Raw genomic sequence first — 14277 nt, forward strand, 5'->3', positions numbered from 1 at the left:
TAATGGGAAAAAACCTACAGCACCTGGTGTTTCAATGTGGTCTCCCACCCAAGTACTAACCAGGCCCAACACTGCTTAGCTTCCAAGATCAGACGAGATTGGGCGTATCCAATGTGGTATGGCTGTAGGTGAGATACCGGCACTTTTTTGCCCTTTTCTACTTCTATAACCAGGTAACCTAATAAAAAAAGTTTCCTAACTGTATTGCCTTACTGAAAAAAATCATGTGTTGGTAATGTAAAAAGACCTACAGGACATGATATTAGCAGGTGGTCTCAAATTAAACTACTAAAGAGGCTCAACACTGTTTAGCTGCCAAAAGCAGTTGGAATTGGGCCTAAACAGTGTGGTAAGTTTTTAGGTGATGGCTATTGTGTCTGTTTGACCTCTTCCAAATGTCTGTACTGTCAATAAAGAGAAAAAAGTTTCCAATTTAAAAACTAGAGAATAAAAACAATTTGCCAGTAATGGGAAAAACCTACAGCACCTGGTGTTCCCATGTGGTCTCCCACCCAAGTACTAACCAGGCCCAACACTGCTTAGCTTCCAAGATCAGACGAGATTGGGCGTATCCAATGTGGTATGGCTGTAGGTGAGATACAGGCACTTTTTTGCCCTCTTCTACTTCTATAACCAGGTAAGCTAATAAAAAAGTTTCCTAACTATATTGGCTTACTGAAAAAAATCATGTGTTGGTAATGTAAAAAGACCTACAGGACATGATATTAGCAGGTGGTCTCAAATTAAACTACTAAAGAGGCTCAACACTGTTTAGCTCCCAAAAGCAGTTGGAATTGGGCCTAAACAGTGTGGCAAGTTTTTAGGTGATGGCTATTGTGTCTGTTTGACCTGTCCCAAATGTCTGTATTGGCTATAAAAATAAAAAGTTTCCAATTTAAATAGCAAGAGAATAAAAACAATTTGCCATTAATGGGAAAAAACCTACAGCACCTGGTGTTCCCATGTGGTCTCCCACCCAAGTACTAACCAGGCCCAACACTGCTTAGCTTCCAAGATCAGACGAGATTGGGCGTATCCAACGTGGTATGGCTGTAGGTGAGATCCAGGCACTTTTTTGCCCTCTTCTACTTCTATAACCAGGTAAGCTAATAAAAAAGTTTCCTAACTGTATTGCCTTACTGAAAAAAATCATGTGTTGGTAATGTAAAAAGACCTACAGGACATGATATTAGCAGGTGGTCTCAAATTAAACTACTAAAGAGGCTCAACACTGTTTAGCTGCCAAAAGCAGTTGGAATTGGGCCTAAACAGTGTGGTAAGTTTTTAGGTGATGGCTATTGTGTCTGTTTGACCTCTTCCAAATGTCTGTACTGTCAATAAAGAGAAAAAAGTTTCCAATTTAAAAAGCTAGAGAATAAAAACAATTTGCCAGTAATGGGAAAAACCTACAGCACCTGGTGTTCCCATGTGGTCTCCCACCCAAGTACTAACCAGTCCCAACACTGCTTAGCTTCCAAGATCAGGCGTATCCAATGTGGCATGGCTGTAGGTGAGATACAGGCACTTTTTTGCCCTCTTCTACTTCTATAACCAGGTAAGCTAATAAAGAAGTTTCCTAACAATATTGTCTTACTGAAAAAAATCATGTGTTGGTAATGTAAAAAGACCTACAGGACATGATATTAGCAGGTGGTCTCAAATTAAACTACTAAAGAGGCTCAACACTGTTTAGCTCCCAAAAGCAGTTGGAATTGGGCCTAAGCAGTGTGGTAAGTTTTTAGGTGATGGCTATTGTGTCTGTTTGACCTCTTCCAAATGTCTGTACTGTCAATAAAGAGAAAAAAGTTTAAAATTTAAAAAGCTAGAGAATAAAAACAATTTGCCATTAATGGAAAAAAACCTACAGCACCTGGTGTTCCCATGTGGTCTCCCACCCAAGTTCTAACCAGGCCCAACACTGCTTAGCTTCCAAGATCAGACGAGATTGGGCGTATCCAATGTGGTATGGCTGTAGGTGAGATACCGGCACTTTTTTGCCCTCTTCTACTTCTATAATAAGGAAAGCTAATAAAAAAGTTTCCTAACTGTATTGCCTTACTGAAAAAAATCATGTGTTGGTAATGTAAAAAGACCTACAGGACATGATATTAGCAGGTGGTCTCAAATTAAACTACTTAAGAGGCTCAACACTGTTTAGCTGCCAAAAGCAGTTGGAATTGGGCCTAAACAGTGTGGTAAGTTTTTAGGTGATGGCTATTGTGTCTGTTTGACCTCTTCCAAATGTCTGTACTGTCAATAAAGAGAAAAAAGTTTCCAATTTAAAAAGCTGGAGAATAAAAACAATTTGCCAGTAATGGGAAAAACCTACAGCACCTGGTGTTCCCATGTGGTCTCCCACCCAAGTACTAACCAGGCCCAACACTGCTTAGCTTCCAAGATCAGACGAGATTGGGCGTATCCAATGTGGTATGGCTGTAAGTGAGATACAGGCACTTTTTTTCCATCTTCTACTTCTATAACCAGGTAAGCTAATAAAAAAGTTTCCTAACTATATTGGCTTACTGAAAAAAATCATGTGTTGGTAATGTAAAAAGACCTACAGGACATGATATTAGCAGGTGGTCTCAAATTAAACTACTAAAGAGGCTCAACACTGTTTAGCTCCCAAAAGCAGTTGGAATTGGGCCTAAACAGTGTGGTAAGTTTTTAGGTGATGGCTATTGTGTCTGTTTGACCTGTCCCAAATGTCTGTATTGGCAATAAAAATAAAAAGTTTCCAATTTAAATAGCAAGAGAATAAAAACAATTTGCCATTAATGGGAAAAAACCTACAGCACCTGGTGTTCCCATGTGGTCTCCCACCCAAGTACTAACCAGGCCCAACACTGCTTAGCTCCCAAGATCAGATGAGATTGGGCGTATCCAATGTGGTATGGCTGTAGGTGAGATACCAGCACTTTTTTGCCCTCTTCTACTTCTATAACCAGGAAAGCTAATAAAAAAGTTTCCTAACTGTATTGCCTTACTGAAAAAAATCATGTGTTGGTAATGTAAAAAGACCTACAGGACATGATATTAGCAGGTCGTCTCAAATTAAACTACTTAAGAGGCTCAACACTGTTTAGCTGCCAAAAGCAGTTGGAATTGGGCCTAAACAGTGTGGTAAATTTTTAGGTGATGGCTATTGTGTCTGTTTGACCTTTTCCAAATGTCTGTACTGTCAATAAAGAGAAAAAAGTTTCCAATTTAAAAAGCTAGAGAATAAAAACAATTTGCCAGTAATGGGAAAAACCTACAGCACCTGGTGTTCCCATGTGGTCTCCCACCCAAGTATTAACCAGGCCCAACACTGCTTATCTTCCAAGATCAGACGAGATTGGGCGTATCCAATGTGGTATGACTGTAGGTGAGATACAGGCACTTTTTTGCCCTCTTCTACTTCTATAACCAGGTAAGCTCATAAAAAAGTTTCCTAACTATATTGGCTTACTGAAAAAAATCATGTGTTGGTAATGTAAAAAGACCTACAGGACATGATATTAGCAGGTGGTCTCAAACTAAACTACTAAAGAGGCTCAACACTGTTTAGCTCCCAAAAGCAGTTGGAATTGGGCCTAAACAGTGTGGTAAGTTTTTAGGTGATGGCTATTGTGTCTGTTTGACCTGTCCCAAATGTCTGTATTTTTAATAAAAATAAAAAGTTTCCAATTTAAATAGCAAGAGAATAAAAACAATTTGCCATTAATGGGAAAAAACCTACAGCACCTGGTGTTCCCATGTGGTCTCCCACCCAAGTACTAACCAGGCCCAACACTGCTTAGCTTCCAAGATCAGACGAGATTGGGCGTATCCAATGTGGTATGGCTGTAGGTGAGATACCGGCACTTTTTTGCCCTCTTCTACTTCTATAACCAGGTAAGCTAATAAAAAAGTTTCCTAACTGTATTGCCTTACTGAAAAAAATCATGTGTTGGTAATGTAAAAAGACCTACAGGACATGATATTAGCAGGTGGTCTCAAATTAAACTACTAAAGAGGCTCAACACTGTTTAGCTGCCAAAAGCAGTTGGAATTGGACCTAAACAGTGTGGTAAGTTTTTAGGTGATGGCTATTGTGTCTGTTTGACCTGTCCCAAATGTCTGTATTGGCAATAAAAATAAAAAGTTTCCAATTTAAATAGCAAGAGAATAAAAACAATTTGCCATTAATGGGAAAAAACCTGCAGCACCTGGTGTTCCCATGTGGTCTCCCACCCAAGTACTAACCAGGCCCAACACTGCTTAGCTTCCAAGATCAGACGAGATTGGGCGTATCCAATGTGGTATGGCTGTAGGTGAGATACCGGCACTTTTTTGCCCTCTTCTACTTCTATAACCAGGAAAGCTAATAAAAAAGTTTCCTAACTGTATTGCCTTACTGAAAAAAATCATGTGTTGGTAATGTAAAAAGACCTACAGGACATGATATTAGCAGGTGGTCTCAAATTAAACTACTAAAGAGGCTCAACACTTTTTAGCTGCCAAAAGCAGTTGGAATTGGGCCTAAACAGTGTGGTAAGTTTTTAAGTGATGGCTATTGTGTCTGTTTGACCTCTTCCAAATGTCTGTACTGTCAATAAAGAGAAAAAAGTTTCCAATTTAAAAAGCTAGAGAATAAAAACAATTTGCCAGTAATGGGAAAAACCTACAGCACCTGGTGTTCCCATGTGGTCTCCCACCCAAGTAATAACCAGGCCTAACACTGCTTAGCTTCCAAGATCAGATGAGATTGGGCGTATCCAATGTGGTATGACTGTAGGGGAGATACAGGCACTTTTTTGCCCTCTTCTACTTCTATAACCAGGTAAGCTAATAAAAAAGTTTCCTAACTATATTGGCTTACTGAAAAAAATCATGTGTTGGTAATGTAAAAAGACCTACAGGACATGATATTAGCAGGTGGTCTCAAACTAAACTACTAAAGAGGCTCAACACTGTTTAGCTGCCAAAAGCAGTTGGAATTGGGCCTAAACAGTGTGGTAAGTTTTTAGGTGATGGCTATTGTGTCTGTTTGACCTGTCCCAAATGTCTGTATTGGCAATAAAAATAAAAAGTTTCCAATTTAAATAGCAAGAGAATAAAAACAATTTGCCATTAATGGGAAAAATCCTACAGCACCTGGTGTTCCCATGTGGTCTCCCACCCAAGAACTAACCAGGCCCAACACTGCTTAGCTTCCAAGATCAGACGAGATTGGGCGTATCCAATGCGGTATGGCTGTAGGTGAGATACAGGCACTTTTTTGCCCTCTTCTACTTCTATAACCAGGTAAGCTAATAAAAAAGTTTCCTAACTGCATTGGCTTACTGAAAAAAATCATGTGTTGGTAATGTAAAAAGACCTACAGGACATGATATTAGCAGGTCGTCTCAAATTAAACTACTAAAGAGGCTCAACACTGTTTAGCTCCCAAAAGCAGTTGGAATTGGGCCTAAACAGTGTGGTAAGTTTTTAGGTGATGGCTATTGTGTGTGTTTGACCTGTCCCAAATGTCTGTACTGTCAATAAAGAGAAAAAAGTTTCCAATTTAAATAGCAAGAGAATAAAAACAATTTGCCATTAATGGGAAAAAACCTGCAGCACCTGGTGTTCCCATGTGGTCTCCCACCCAAGTACTAACCAGGCCCAACACTGCTTAGCTTCCACGATCAGACGAGATTGGGCGTATCCAATGTGGTATGGCTGTAGGTGAGATACAGGCACTTTTTTACCCTCTTCTACTTCTATAACCAGGTAAGCTAATAAAAAAGTTTCCTAACTGTATTGCCTTGCTGAAAAAAATCATGTGTTGGTAATGTAAAAAGACCTACAGGACATGATATTAGCAGGTGGTCTCAAATTAAACTACTAAAGAGGCTCAACACTGTTTAGCTGCCAAAAGCAGTTGGAATTGGGCCTAAACAGTGTGGTAAGTTTTTAGGTGATGGCTATTGTGTCTGTTTGACCTGTCCCAAATGTCTGTATTTTCAATAAAAATAAAAAGTTTCCAATTTAAATAGCAAGAGAATAAAAACAATTTGCCATTAATGGGAAAAAACCTACAGCACCTGGTGTTCCCATGTGGTCTCCCACCCAAGTACTAACCAGGACCAACAATGCTTAGCTTCCAAGATCAGACGAGATTGGGCGTATCCAATGTGGTATGGCTGTAGGTGAGATACCAGCACTTTTTTGCCCTCTTCTACTTCTATAACCAGGTAAGCTAATAAAAAAGTTTCCTAACTGTATTGCCTTACTGGAAAAAATCATGTGTTGGTAATGTAAAAAGACCTACAGGACATGATATTAGCAGGTGGTCTCAAATTAAACTACTAAAGAGGCTCAACACTGTTTAGCTGCCAAAAGCAGTTGGAATTGGGCCTAAACAGTGTGGTAAGTTTTTAGGTGATGGCTATTGTGTCTGTTTGACCTGTCCCAAATGTCTGTATTGGCAATAAAAATAAAAAATTTCCAATTTAAATAGCAAGAGAATAAAAACAATTTGCCACTAATGGGAAAAAACCTACAGCACCTGGTGTTCCCATGTGGTCTCCCACCCAAGTACTAACCAGGCCCAACACTGCTTAGCTTCCAAGATCAGACGAGATTGGGCGTATCCAATGTGGTATGGCTGTAGGTGAGATACCGGCACTTTTTTGCCCTCTTCTACTTCTATAACCAGGAAAGCTAATAAAAAAGTTTCCTAACTGTATTGCCTTACTGAAAAAAATCATGTGTTGGTAATGTAAAAAGACCTACAGGACATGATATTAGCAGGTGGTCTCAAATTAAACTACTAAAGAGGCTCAACACTGTTTAGCTGCCAAAAGCAGTTGGAATTGGGCCTAAACAGTGTAGTAAGTTTTTAAGTGATGGCTATTGTGTCTGTTTGACCTCTTCCAAATGTCTGTACTGTCAATAAAGAGAAAAAAGTTTCCAATTTAAAAAGCTAGAGAATAAAAACAATTTGCCAGTAATGGGAAAAACCTACAGCACCTGGTGTTCCCATGTGGTCTCCCACCCAACTAATAACCAGGCCTAACACTGCTTAGCTTCCAAGATCAGATGAGATTGGGCGTATCCAATGTGGTATGACTGTAGGGGAGATACATGCACTTTTTTGCCCTCTTCTACTTCTATAACCAGGTAAGCTAATAAAAAAGTTTCCTAACTATATTGGCTTACTGAAAAAAATCATGTGTTGGTAATGTAAAAAGACCTACAGGACATGATATTAGCAGGTGGTCTCAAACTAAACTACTAAAGAGGCTCAGCACTGTTTAGCTGCCAAAAGCAGTTGGAATTGGGCCTAAACAGTGTGGTAAGTTTTTAGGTGATGGCTATTGTGTCTGTTTGACCTGTCCCAAATGTCTGTATTGGCAATAAAAATAAAAAGTTTCCAATTTAAATAGCAAGAGAATAAAAACAATTTGTCATTAATGGGAAAAATCCTACAGCACCTGGTGTTCCCATGTGGTCTCCCACCCAAGTACTAACCAGGCCCAACACTGCTTAGCTTCCAAGATCAGACGAGATTGGGCGTATCCAATGCGGTATGGCTGTAGGTGAGATACAGGCACTTTTTTGCCCTCTTCTACTTCTATAACCAGGTAAGCTAATAAAAAAGTTTCCTAACTGCATTGGCTTACTGAAAAAAATCATGTGTTGGTAATGTAAAAAGACCTACAGGACATGATATTAGCAGGTCGTCTCAAATTAAACTACTAAAGAGGCTCAACACTGTTTAGCTCCCAAAAGCAGTTGGAATTGGGCCTAAACAGTGTGGTAAGTTTTTAGGTGATGGCTATTGTGTCTGTTTGACCTGTCCCAAATGTCTGTACTGTCAATAAAAAGAAAAAGGTTTCCAATTTAAATAGCAAGAGAATAAAAACAATTTGCCATTAATGGGAAAAAACCTGCAGCACCTGGTGTTCCCATGTGGTCTCCCACCCAAGTACTAACCAGGCCCAACACTGCTTAGCTTCCACGATCAGACGAGATTGGGCGTATCCAATGTGGTATGGCTGTAGGTGAGATACCAGCACTTTTTTGCCCTCTTCTACTTCTATAACCAGGTAAGCTAATAAAAAAGTTTCCTAACTGTATTGCCTTACTGGAAAAAATCATGTGTTGGTAATGTAAAAAGACCTACAGGACATGATATTAGCAGGTGGTCTCAAATTAAACTACTAAAGAGGCTCAACACTGTTTAGCTGCCAAAAGCAGTTGGAATTGGGCCTAAACAGTGTGGTAAGTTTTTAGGTGATGGCTATTGTGTCTGTTTGACCTGTCCCAAATGTCTGTATTGGCAATAAAAATAAAAATTTTCCAATTTAAATAGCAAGAGAATAAAAACAATTTGCCATTAATGGGAAAAAACCTACAGCACCTGGTGTTCCCATGTGGTCTCCCACCTAAGTACTAACCAGGCCCAACACTGCTTAGCTTCCAAGATCAGACGAGATTGGGCGTATCCAATGTGGTATGGCTGTAGGTGAGATACCGGCACTTTTTTGCCCTCTTCTACTTCTATAATAAGGAAAGCTAATAAAAAAGTTTCCTAACTGTATTGCCTTACTGAAAAAAATCATGTGTTGGTAATGTAAAAAGACCTACAGGACATGATATTAGCAGGTGGTCTCAAATTAAACTACTTAAGAGGCTCAACACTGTTTAGCTGCCAAAAGCAGTTGGAATTGGGCCTAAACAGTGTGGTAAGTTTTTAGGTGATGGCTATTGTGTCTGTTTGACCTCTTCCAAATGTCTGTACTGTCAATAAAGAGAAAAAAAATTCCAATTTAAAAAGCTGGAGAATAAAAACAATGCCAGTAATGGGAAAAACCTACAGCACCTGGTGTTCCCATGTGGTCTCCCACCCAAGTACTAACCAGGCCCAACACTGTTTAGCTTCCAAGATCAGACGAGATTGGGCGTATCCAATGTGGTATGGCTGTAGGTGAGATACAGGCACTTTTTTTCCATCTTCTACTTCTATAACCAGGTAAGCTAATAAAAAAGTTTCCTAACTATATTGGCTTACTGAAAAAAATCATGTGTTGGTAATGTAAAAAGACCTACAGGACATGATATTAGCAGGTGGTCTCAAACTAAACTACTAAAGAGGCTCAACACTGTTTAGCTGCCAAAAGCAGTTGGAATTGGGCCTAAACAGTGTGGTAAGTTTTTAGGTGATGGCTATTGTGTCTGTTTGACCTGTCCCAAATGTCTGTATTGGCAATAAAAATAAAAAGTTTCCAATTTAAATAGCAAGAGAATAAAAACAATTTGCCATTAATGGGAAAAATCCTACAGCACCTGGTGTTCCCATGTGGTCTCCCACCCAAGTACTAACCAGGCCCAACACTGCTTAGCTTCCAAGATCAGACGAGATTGGGCGTATCCAATGCGGTATGGCTGTAGGTGAGATACAGGCACTTTTTTGCCCTCTTCTTCTTCTATAACCAGGTAAGCTAATAAAAAAGTTTCCTAACTGCATTGGCTTACTGAAAAAAATCATGTGTTGGTAATGTAAAAAGACCTACAGGACATGATATTAGCAGGTGGTCTCAAATTAAACTACTACAGAGGCTCAACACTGTTTAGCTCCCAAAAGCAGTTGGAATTGGGCCTAAACAGTGTGGTAAGTTTTTAGGTGATGGCTATTGTGTCTGTTTGACCTGTCCCAAATGTCTGTACTGTCAATAAAGAGAAAAAAGTTTCCAATTTAAATAGCAAGAGAATAAAAACAATTTGCCATTAATGGGAAAAAACCTGCAGCACCTGGTGTTCCCATGTGGTCTCCCACCCAAGTACTAACCAGGCCCAACACTGCTTAGCTTCCACGATCAGACGAGATTGGGCGTATCCAATGTGGTATGGCTGTAGGTGAGATACAGGCACTTTTTTACCCTCTTCTACTTCTATAACCAGGTAAGCTAATAAAAAAGTTTCCTAACTGTATTGCCTTGCTGAAAAAAATCATGTGTTGGTAATGTAAAAAGACCTACAGGACATGATATTAGCAGTTGGTCTCAAATTAAACTACTAAAGAGGCTCAACACTGTTTAGCTGCCAAAAGCAGTTGGAATTGGGCCTAAACAGTGTGGTAAGTTTTTAGGTGATGGCTATTGTGTCTGTTTGACCTGTCCCAAATGTCTGTATTTTCAATAAAAATAAAAAGTTTCCAATTTAAATAGCAAGAGAATAAAAACAATTTGCCATTAATGGGAAAAAACCTACAGCACCTGGTGTTCCCATGTGGTCTCCCACCCAAGTACTAACCAGGCCCAACACTGCTTAGCTTCCAAGATCAGACGAGATTGGGCGTATCCAATGTGGTATGGCTGTAGGTGAGATACCAGCACTTTTTTGCCCTCTTCTACTTCTATAACCAGGTAAGCTAATAAAAAAGTTTCCTAACTGTATTGCCTTACTGGAAAAAATCATGTGTTGGTAATGTAAAAAGACCTACAGGACATGATATTAGCAGGTGGTCTCAAATTAAACTACTAAAGAGGCTCAACACTGTTTAGCTGCCAAAAGCAGTTGGAATTGGGCCTAAACAGTGTGGTAAGTTTTTAGGTGATGGCTATTGTGTCTGTTTGACCTGTCCCAAATGTCTGTATTGGCAATAAAAATAAAAATTTTCCAATTTAAATAGCAAGAGAATAAAAACAATTTGCCACTAATGGGAAAAAACCTACAGCACCTGGTGTTCCCATGTGGTCTCCCACCTAAGTACTAACCAGGCCCAACACTGCTTAGCTTCCAAGATCAGACGAGATTGGGCGTATCCAATGTGGTATGGCTGTAGGTGAGATACCAGCACTTTTTTGCCCTCTTCTACTTCTATAATAAGGAAAGCTAATAAAAAAGTTTCCTAACTGTATTGCCTTACTGAAAAAAATCATGTGTTGGTAATGTAAAAAGACCTACAGGACATGATATTAGCAGGTGGTCTCAAATTAAACTACTTAAGAGGCTCAACACTGTTTAGCTGCCAAAAGCAGTTGGAATTGGGCCTAAACAGTGTGGTAAGTTTTTAGGTGATGGCTATTGTGTCTGTTTGACCTCTTCCAAATGTCTGTACTGTCAATAAAGAGAAAAAATTTTCCAATTTAAAAAGCTGGAGAATAAAAACAATGCCAGTAATGGGAAAAACCTACAGCACCTGGTGTTCCCATGTGGTCTCCCACCCAAGTACTAAGCAGGCCCAACACTGCTTAGCTTCCAAGATCAGACGAGATTGGGCGTATCCAATGTGGTATGGCTGTAGGTGAGATACAGGCACTTTTTTACCCTCTTCTACTTCTATAACCAGGTAAGCTAATAAAAAAGTTTCCTAACTGTATTGCCTTGCTGAAAAAAATCATGTGTTGGTAATGTAAAAAGACCTACAGGACATGATATTAGCAGGTGGTCTCAAATTAAACTACTAAAGAGGCTCAACACTGTTTAGCTGCCAAAAGCAGTTGGAATTGGGCCTAAACAGTGTGGTAAGTTTTTAGGTGATGGCTATTGTGTCTGTTTGACCTGTCCCAAATGTCTGTATTTTCAATAAAAATAAAAAGTTTCCAATTTAAATAGCAAGAGAATAAAAACAATTTGCCATTAATGGGAAAAAACCTACAGCACCTGGTGTTCCCATGTGGTCTCCCACCCAAGTACTAACCAGGCCCAACACTGCTTAGCTTCCAAGATCAGACGAGATTGGGCGTATCCAATGTGGTATGGCTGTAGGTGAGATATTAGCACTTTTTTGCCCTCTTCTACTTCTATAACCAGGTAAGCTAATAAAAAAGTTTCCTAACTGTATTGCCTTACTGGAAAAAATCATGTGTTGGTAATGTAAAAAGACCTACAGGACATGATATTAGCAGGTGGTCTCAAATTAAACTACTAAAGAGGCTCAACACTGTTTAGCTGCCAAAAGCAGTTGGAATTGGGCCTAAACAGTGTGGTAAGTTTTTAGGTGATGGCTATTGTGTCTGTTTGACCTGTCCCAAATGTCTGTATTGGCAATAAAAATAAAAATTTTCCAATTTAAATAGCAAGAGAATAAAAACAATTTGCCACTAATGGGAAAAAACCTACAGCACCTGGTGTTCCCATGTGGTCTCCCACCTAAGTACTAACCAGGCCCAACACTGCTTAGCTTCCAAGATCAGACGAGATTGGGCGTATCCAATGTGGTATGGCTGTAGGTGAGATACCAGCACTTTTTTGCCCTCTTCTACTTCTATAATAAGGAAAGCTAATAAAAAAGTTTCCTAACTGTATTGCCTTACTGAAAAAAATCATGTGTTGGTAATGTAAAAAGACCTACAGGACATGATATTAGCAGGTGGTCTCAAATTAAACTACTTAAGAGGCTCAACACTGTTTAGCTGCCAAAAGCAGTTGGAATTGGGCCTAAACAGTGTGGTAAGTTTTTAGGTGATGGCTATTGTGTCTGTTTGACCTCTTCCAAATGTCTGTACTGTCAATAAAGAGAAAAAAATTTCCAATTTAAAAAGCTGGAGAATAAAAACAATGCCAGTAATGGGAAAAACCTACAGCACCTGGTGTTCCCATGTGGTCTCCCACCCAAGTACTAAGCAGGCCCAACACTGCTTAGCTTCCAAGATCAGACGAGATTGGGCGTATCCAATGTGGTATGGCTGTAGGTGAGATACAGGCACTTTTTTTCCATCTTATACTTCTATAACCAGGTAAGCTAATAAAAAAGTTTCCTAACTATATTGGCTTACTGAAAAAAATCATGTGTTGGTAATGTAAAAAGACCTACAGGACATGATATTAGCAGGTGGTCTCAAATTAAACTACTAAAGAGGCTCAACACTGTTTAGCTCCCAAAAGCAGTTGGAATTGGGCCTAAACAGTGTGGTAAGTTTTTAGGTGATGGCTATTGTGTCTGTTTGACCTGTCCCAAATGTCTGTATTGGCAATAAAAATAAAAAGTTTCCAATTTAAATAGCAAGAGAATAAAAACAATTTGCCATTAATGGGAAAAAACCTACAGCACCTGGTGTTCCCATGTGGTCTCCCACCCAAGTACTAACCAGGCCCAACACTGCTTAGCTTCCAAGATCAGACGAGATTGGGCGTATCCAATGTGGTATGGCTGTAGTTGAGATACCGGCACTTTTTTGCCCTCTTCTACTTCTATAACCAGGTAAGCTAATAAAAAAGTTTCCTAACTGTATTGCCTTACTGAAAAAAATCATGTGTTGTTAATGTAAAAAGACCTACAGGACATGATATTAGCAGGTGGTCTCAAATTAAACTACTAAAGAGGCTCAACACTGTTTAGCTGCCAAAAGCAGTTGGAATTGGGCCTAAACAGTGTGGTAAGTTTTTAGGTGATGGCTATTGTGTCTGTTTGACCTCTTCCAAATGTCTGTACTGTCAATAAAGAGAAACATTTTTCCAATTTAAAAAGCTAGAGAATAAAAACAATTTGCCAGTAATGGGAAAAACCTACAGCACCTGGGGTTCCCATGTGGTCTCCCACCCAAGTACTAACCAGGCCCAACACTGCTTAGCTTCCAAGATCAGACGAGATTGGGCGTATCCAATGTGGTATGGCTGTAGGTGAGATACAGGCACTTTTTTTCCATCTTTTACTTCTATAACCAGGTAAGCTAATAAAAAAGTTTCCTAACTATATTGGCTTACTGAAAAAAATCATGTGTTGGTAATGTAAAAAGACCTACAGGACATGATATTAGCAGGTGGTCTCAAATTAAACTACTAAAGAGGCTCAACACTGTTTAGCTCCCAAAAGCAGTTGGAATTGGGCCTAAACAGTGTGGTAAGTTTTTAGGTGATGGCTATTGTGTCTGTTTGACCTGTCCCAAATGTCTGTATTGGCAATAAAAATAAAAAGTTTCCAATTTAAATAGCAAGAGAATAAAAACAATTTGCCATTAATGGGAAAAATCCAACAGCACCTGGTGTTCCCATGTGGTCTCCCACCCAAGTACTAACCAGGCCCAACACTGCTTAGCTTCCAAGATCAGATGAGATTGGGCGTATCCAATGTGGTATGGCTGTAGTTGAGATACCGGCACTTTTTTGCCCTCTTCTACTTCTATAACCAGGTAAGCTAATAAAAAAGTTTCCTAACTGTATTGCCTTACTGAAAAAAATCATGTGTTGGTAATGTAAAAAGACCTACAGGACATGATATTAGCAGGTGGTCTCAAATTAAACTACTAAAGAGGCTCAACACTGTTTAGCTGCCAAAAGCAGTTGGAATTGGGCCTAAACAGTGTGGTAAGTTTTTAGGTGATGGCT

The 14277-nt window shown here is 39.4% G+C and overlaps 29 non-coding genes and 2 pseudogenes across 29 annotated transcripts; all 31 read right to left on the reverse strand.

Moving 5' to 3' along the window:
* Positions 1 to 11: 11 nt before the first annotated feature.
* On the reverse strand, positions 12 to 130 carry LOC146038992 (5S ribosomal RNA). Its single transcript, XR_014462537.1, has one exon. It is a non-coding gene; the product is annotated as a 5S ribosomal RNA (ribosomal RNA).
* Positions 131 to 475: 345 nt separating this feature from the next.
* On the reverse strand, positions 476 to 594 carry LOC146040280 (5S ribosomal RNA). Its single transcript, XR_014463431.1, has one exon. It is a non-coding gene; the product is annotated as a 5S ribosomal RNA (ribosomal RNA).
* Positions 595 to 939: 345 nt separating this feature from the next.
* LOC146037767 (5S ribosomal RNA) lies at positions 940 to 1058 on the reverse strand. The gene has a single exon (XR_014461415.1). It is a non-coding gene; the product is annotated as a 5S ribosomal RNA (ribosomal RNA).
* Positions 1059 to 1403: 345 nt separating this feature from the next.
* On the reverse strand, positions 1404 to 1512 carry LOC146039858 (5S ribosomal RNA; annotated as a pseudogene).
* Positions 1513 to 1858: 346 nt separating this feature from the next.
* On the reverse strand, positions 1859 to 1977 carry LOC146039007 (5S ribosomal RNA). Its single transcript, XR_014462550.1, has one exon. It is a non-coding gene; the product is annotated as a 5S ribosomal RNA (ribosomal RNA).
* Positions 1978 to 2322: 345 nt separating this feature from the next.
* On the reverse strand, positions 2323 to 2441 carry LOC146037812 (5S ribosomal RNA). The gene has a single exon (XR_014461456.1). It is a non-coding gene; the product is annotated as a 5S ribosomal RNA (ribosomal RNA).
* Positions 2442 to 2786: 345 nt separating this feature from the next.
* On the reverse strand, positions 2787 to 2905 carry LOC146037782 (5S ribosomal RNA). Its single transcript, XR_014461428.1, has one exon. It is a non-coding gene; the product is annotated as a 5S ribosomal RNA (ribosomal RNA).
* Positions 2906 to 3250: 345 nt separating this feature from the next.
* LOC146038860 (5S ribosomal RNA) lies at positions 3251 to 3369 on the reverse strand. The gene has a single exon (XR_014462416.1). It is a non-coding gene; the product is annotated as a 5S ribosomal RNA (ribosomal RNA).
* Positions 3370 to 3714: 345 nt separating this feature from the next.
* LOC146040281 (5S ribosomal RNA) lies at positions 3715 to 3833 on the reverse strand. Its single transcript, XR_014463432.1, has one exon. It is a non-coding gene; the product is annotated as a 5S ribosomal RNA (ribosomal RNA).
* A 345-nt stretch (positions 3834 to 4178) lies between these two features.
* LOC146038341 (5S ribosomal RNA) lies at positions 4179 to 4297 on the reverse strand. The gene has a single exon (XR_014461941.1). It is a non-coding gene; the product is annotated as a 5S ribosomal RNA (ribosomal RNA).
* A 345-nt stretch (positions 4298 to 4642) lies between these two features.
* LOC146039555 (5S ribosomal RNA) lies at positions 4643 to 4761 on the reverse strand. Its single transcript, XR_014463050.1, has one exon. It is a non-coding gene; the product is annotated as a 5S ribosomal RNA (ribosomal RNA).
* A 345-nt stretch (positions 4762 to 5106) lies between these two features.
* On the reverse strand, positions 5107 to 5225 carry LOC146039131 (5S ribosomal RNA). The gene has a single exon (XR_014462663.1). It is a non-coding gene; the product is annotated as a 5S ribosomal RNA (ribosomal RNA).
* Positions 5226 to 5571: 346 nt separating this feature from the next.
* On the reverse strand, positions 5572 to 5690 carry LOC146039307 (5S ribosomal RNA). Its single transcript, XR_014462824.1, has one exon. It is a non-coding gene; the product is annotated as a 5S ribosomal RNA (ribosomal RNA).
* Positions 5691 to 6035: 345 nt separating this feature from the next.
* Positions 6036 to 6154, reverse strand: LOC146038587 (5S ribosomal RNA). The gene has a single exon (XR_014462167.1). It is a non-coding gene; the product is annotated as a 5S ribosomal RNA (ribosomal RNA).
* Positions 6155 to 6499: 345 nt separating this feature from the next.
* On the reverse strand, positions 6500 to 6618 carry LOC146040282 (5S ribosomal RNA). Its single transcript, XR_014463433.1, has one exon. It is a non-coding gene; the product is annotated as a 5S ribosomal RNA (ribosomal RNA).
* Positions 6619 to 6963: 345 nt separating this feature from the next.
* Positions 6964 to 7082, reverse strand: LOC146039685 (5S ribosomal RNA; annotated as a pseudogene).
* Positions 7083 to 7427: 345 nt separating this feature from the next.
* On the reverse strand, positions 7428 to 7546 carry LOC146038218 (5S ribosomal RNA). Its single transcript, XR_014461828.1, has one exon. It is a non-coding gene; the product is annotated as a 5S ribosomal RNA (ribosomal RNA).
* Positions 7547 to 7892: 346 nt separating this feature from the next.
* LOC146039308 (5S ribosomal RNA) lies at positions 7893 to 8011 on the reverse strand. Its single transcript, XR_014462825.1, has one exon. It is a non-coding gene; the product is annotated as a 5S ribosomal RNA (ribosomal RNA).
* A 345-nt stretch (positions 8012 to 8356) lies between these two features.
* Positions 8357 to 8475, reverse strand: LOC146037691 (5S ribosomal RNA). The gene has a single exon (XR_014461345.1). It is a non-coding gene; the product is annotated as a 5S ribosomal RNA (ribosomal RNA).
* A 343-nt stretch (positions 8476 to 8818) lies between these two features.
* LOC146037772 (5S ribosomal RNA) lies at positions 8819 to 8937 on the reverse strand. The gene has a single exon (XR_014461419.1). It is a non-coding gene; the product is annotated as a 5S ribosomal RNA (ribosomal RNA).
* Positions 8938 to 9282: 345 nt separating this feature from the next.
* On the reverse strand, positions 9283 to 9401 carry LOC146038219 (5S ribosomal RNA). Its single transcript, XR_014461829.1, has one exon. It is a non-coding gene; the product is annotated as a 5S ribosomal RNA (ribosomal RNA).
* A 346-nt stretch (positions 9402 to 9747) lies between these two features.
* On the reverse strand, positions 9748 to 9866 carry LOC146039309 (5S ribosomal RNA). The gene has a single exon (XR_014462826.1). It is a non-coding gene; the product is annotated as a 5S ribosomal RNA (ribosomal RNA).
* A 345-nt stretch (positions 9867 to 10211) lies between these two features.
* On the reverse strand, positions 10212 to 10330 carry LOC146040283 (5S ribosomal RNA). Its single transcript, XR_014463434.1, has one exon. It is a non-coding gene; the product is annotated as a 5S ribosomal RNA (ribosomal RNA).
* A 345-nt stretch (positions 10331 to 10675) lies between these two features.
* On the reverse strand, positions 10676 to 10794 carry LOC146037693 (5S ribosomal RNA). Its single transcript, XR_014461346.1, has one exon. It is a non-coding gene; the product is annotated as a 5S ribosomal RNA (ribosomal RNA).
* Positions 10795 to 11137: 343 nt separating this feature from the next.
* LOC146038332 (5S ribosomal RNA) lies at positions 11138 to 11256 on the reverse strand. Its single transcript, XR_014461932.1, has one exon. It is a non-coding gene; the product is annotated as a 5S ribosomal RNA (ribosomal RNA).
* Positions 11257 to 11601: 345 nt separating this feature from the next.
* Positions 11602 to 11720, reverse strand: LOC146040284 (5S ribosomal RNA). Its single transcript, XR_014463435.1, has one exon. It is a non-coding gene; the product is annotated as a 5S ribosomal RNA (ribosomal RNA).
* A 345-nt stretch (positions 11721 to 12065) lies between these two features.
* On the reverse strand, positions 12066 to 12184 carry LOC146037694 (5S ribosomal RNA). The gene has a single exon (XR_014461347.1). It is a non-coding gene; the product is annotated as a 5S ribosomal RNA (ribosomal RNA).
* A 343-nt stretch (positions 12185 to 12527) lies between these two features.
* LOC146038333 (5S ribosomal RNA) lies at positions 12528 to 12646 on the reverse strand. The gene has a single exon (XR_014461933.1). It is a non-coding gene; the product is annotated as a 5S ribosomal RNA (ribosomal RNA).
* A 345-nt stretch (positions 12647 to 12991) lies between these two features.
* On the reverse strand, positions 12992 to 13110 carry LOC146038181 (5S ribosomal RNA). Its single transcript, XR_014461793.1, has one exon. It is a non-coding gene; the product is annotated as a 5S ribosomal RNA (ribosomal RNA).
* Positions 13111 to 13455: 345 nt separating this feature from the next.
* On the reverse strand, positions 13456 to 13574 carry LOC146037633 (5S ribosomal RNA). The gene has a single exon (XR_014461293.1). It is a non-coding gene; the product is annotated as a 5S ribosomal RNA (ribosomal RNA).
* Positions 13575 to 13919: 345 nt separating this feature from the next.
* LOC146039129 (5S ribosomal RNA) lies at positions 13920 to 14038 on the reverse strand. Its single transcript, XR_014462661.1, has one exon. It is a non-coding gene; the product is annotated as a 5S ribosomal RNA (ribosomal RNA).
* Between the last annotated feature and the right edge of the window lie 239 nt (positions 14039 to 14277).

This window comes from Crinia signifera, chromosome 9 (assembly GCF_055691185.1).
Source record: "Crinia signifera chromosome 9, ASM5569118v1, whole genome shotgun sequence".
Lineage (NCBI taxonomy): Eukaryota > Metazoa > Chordata > Amphibia > Anura > Myobatrachidae > Crinia > Crinia signifera.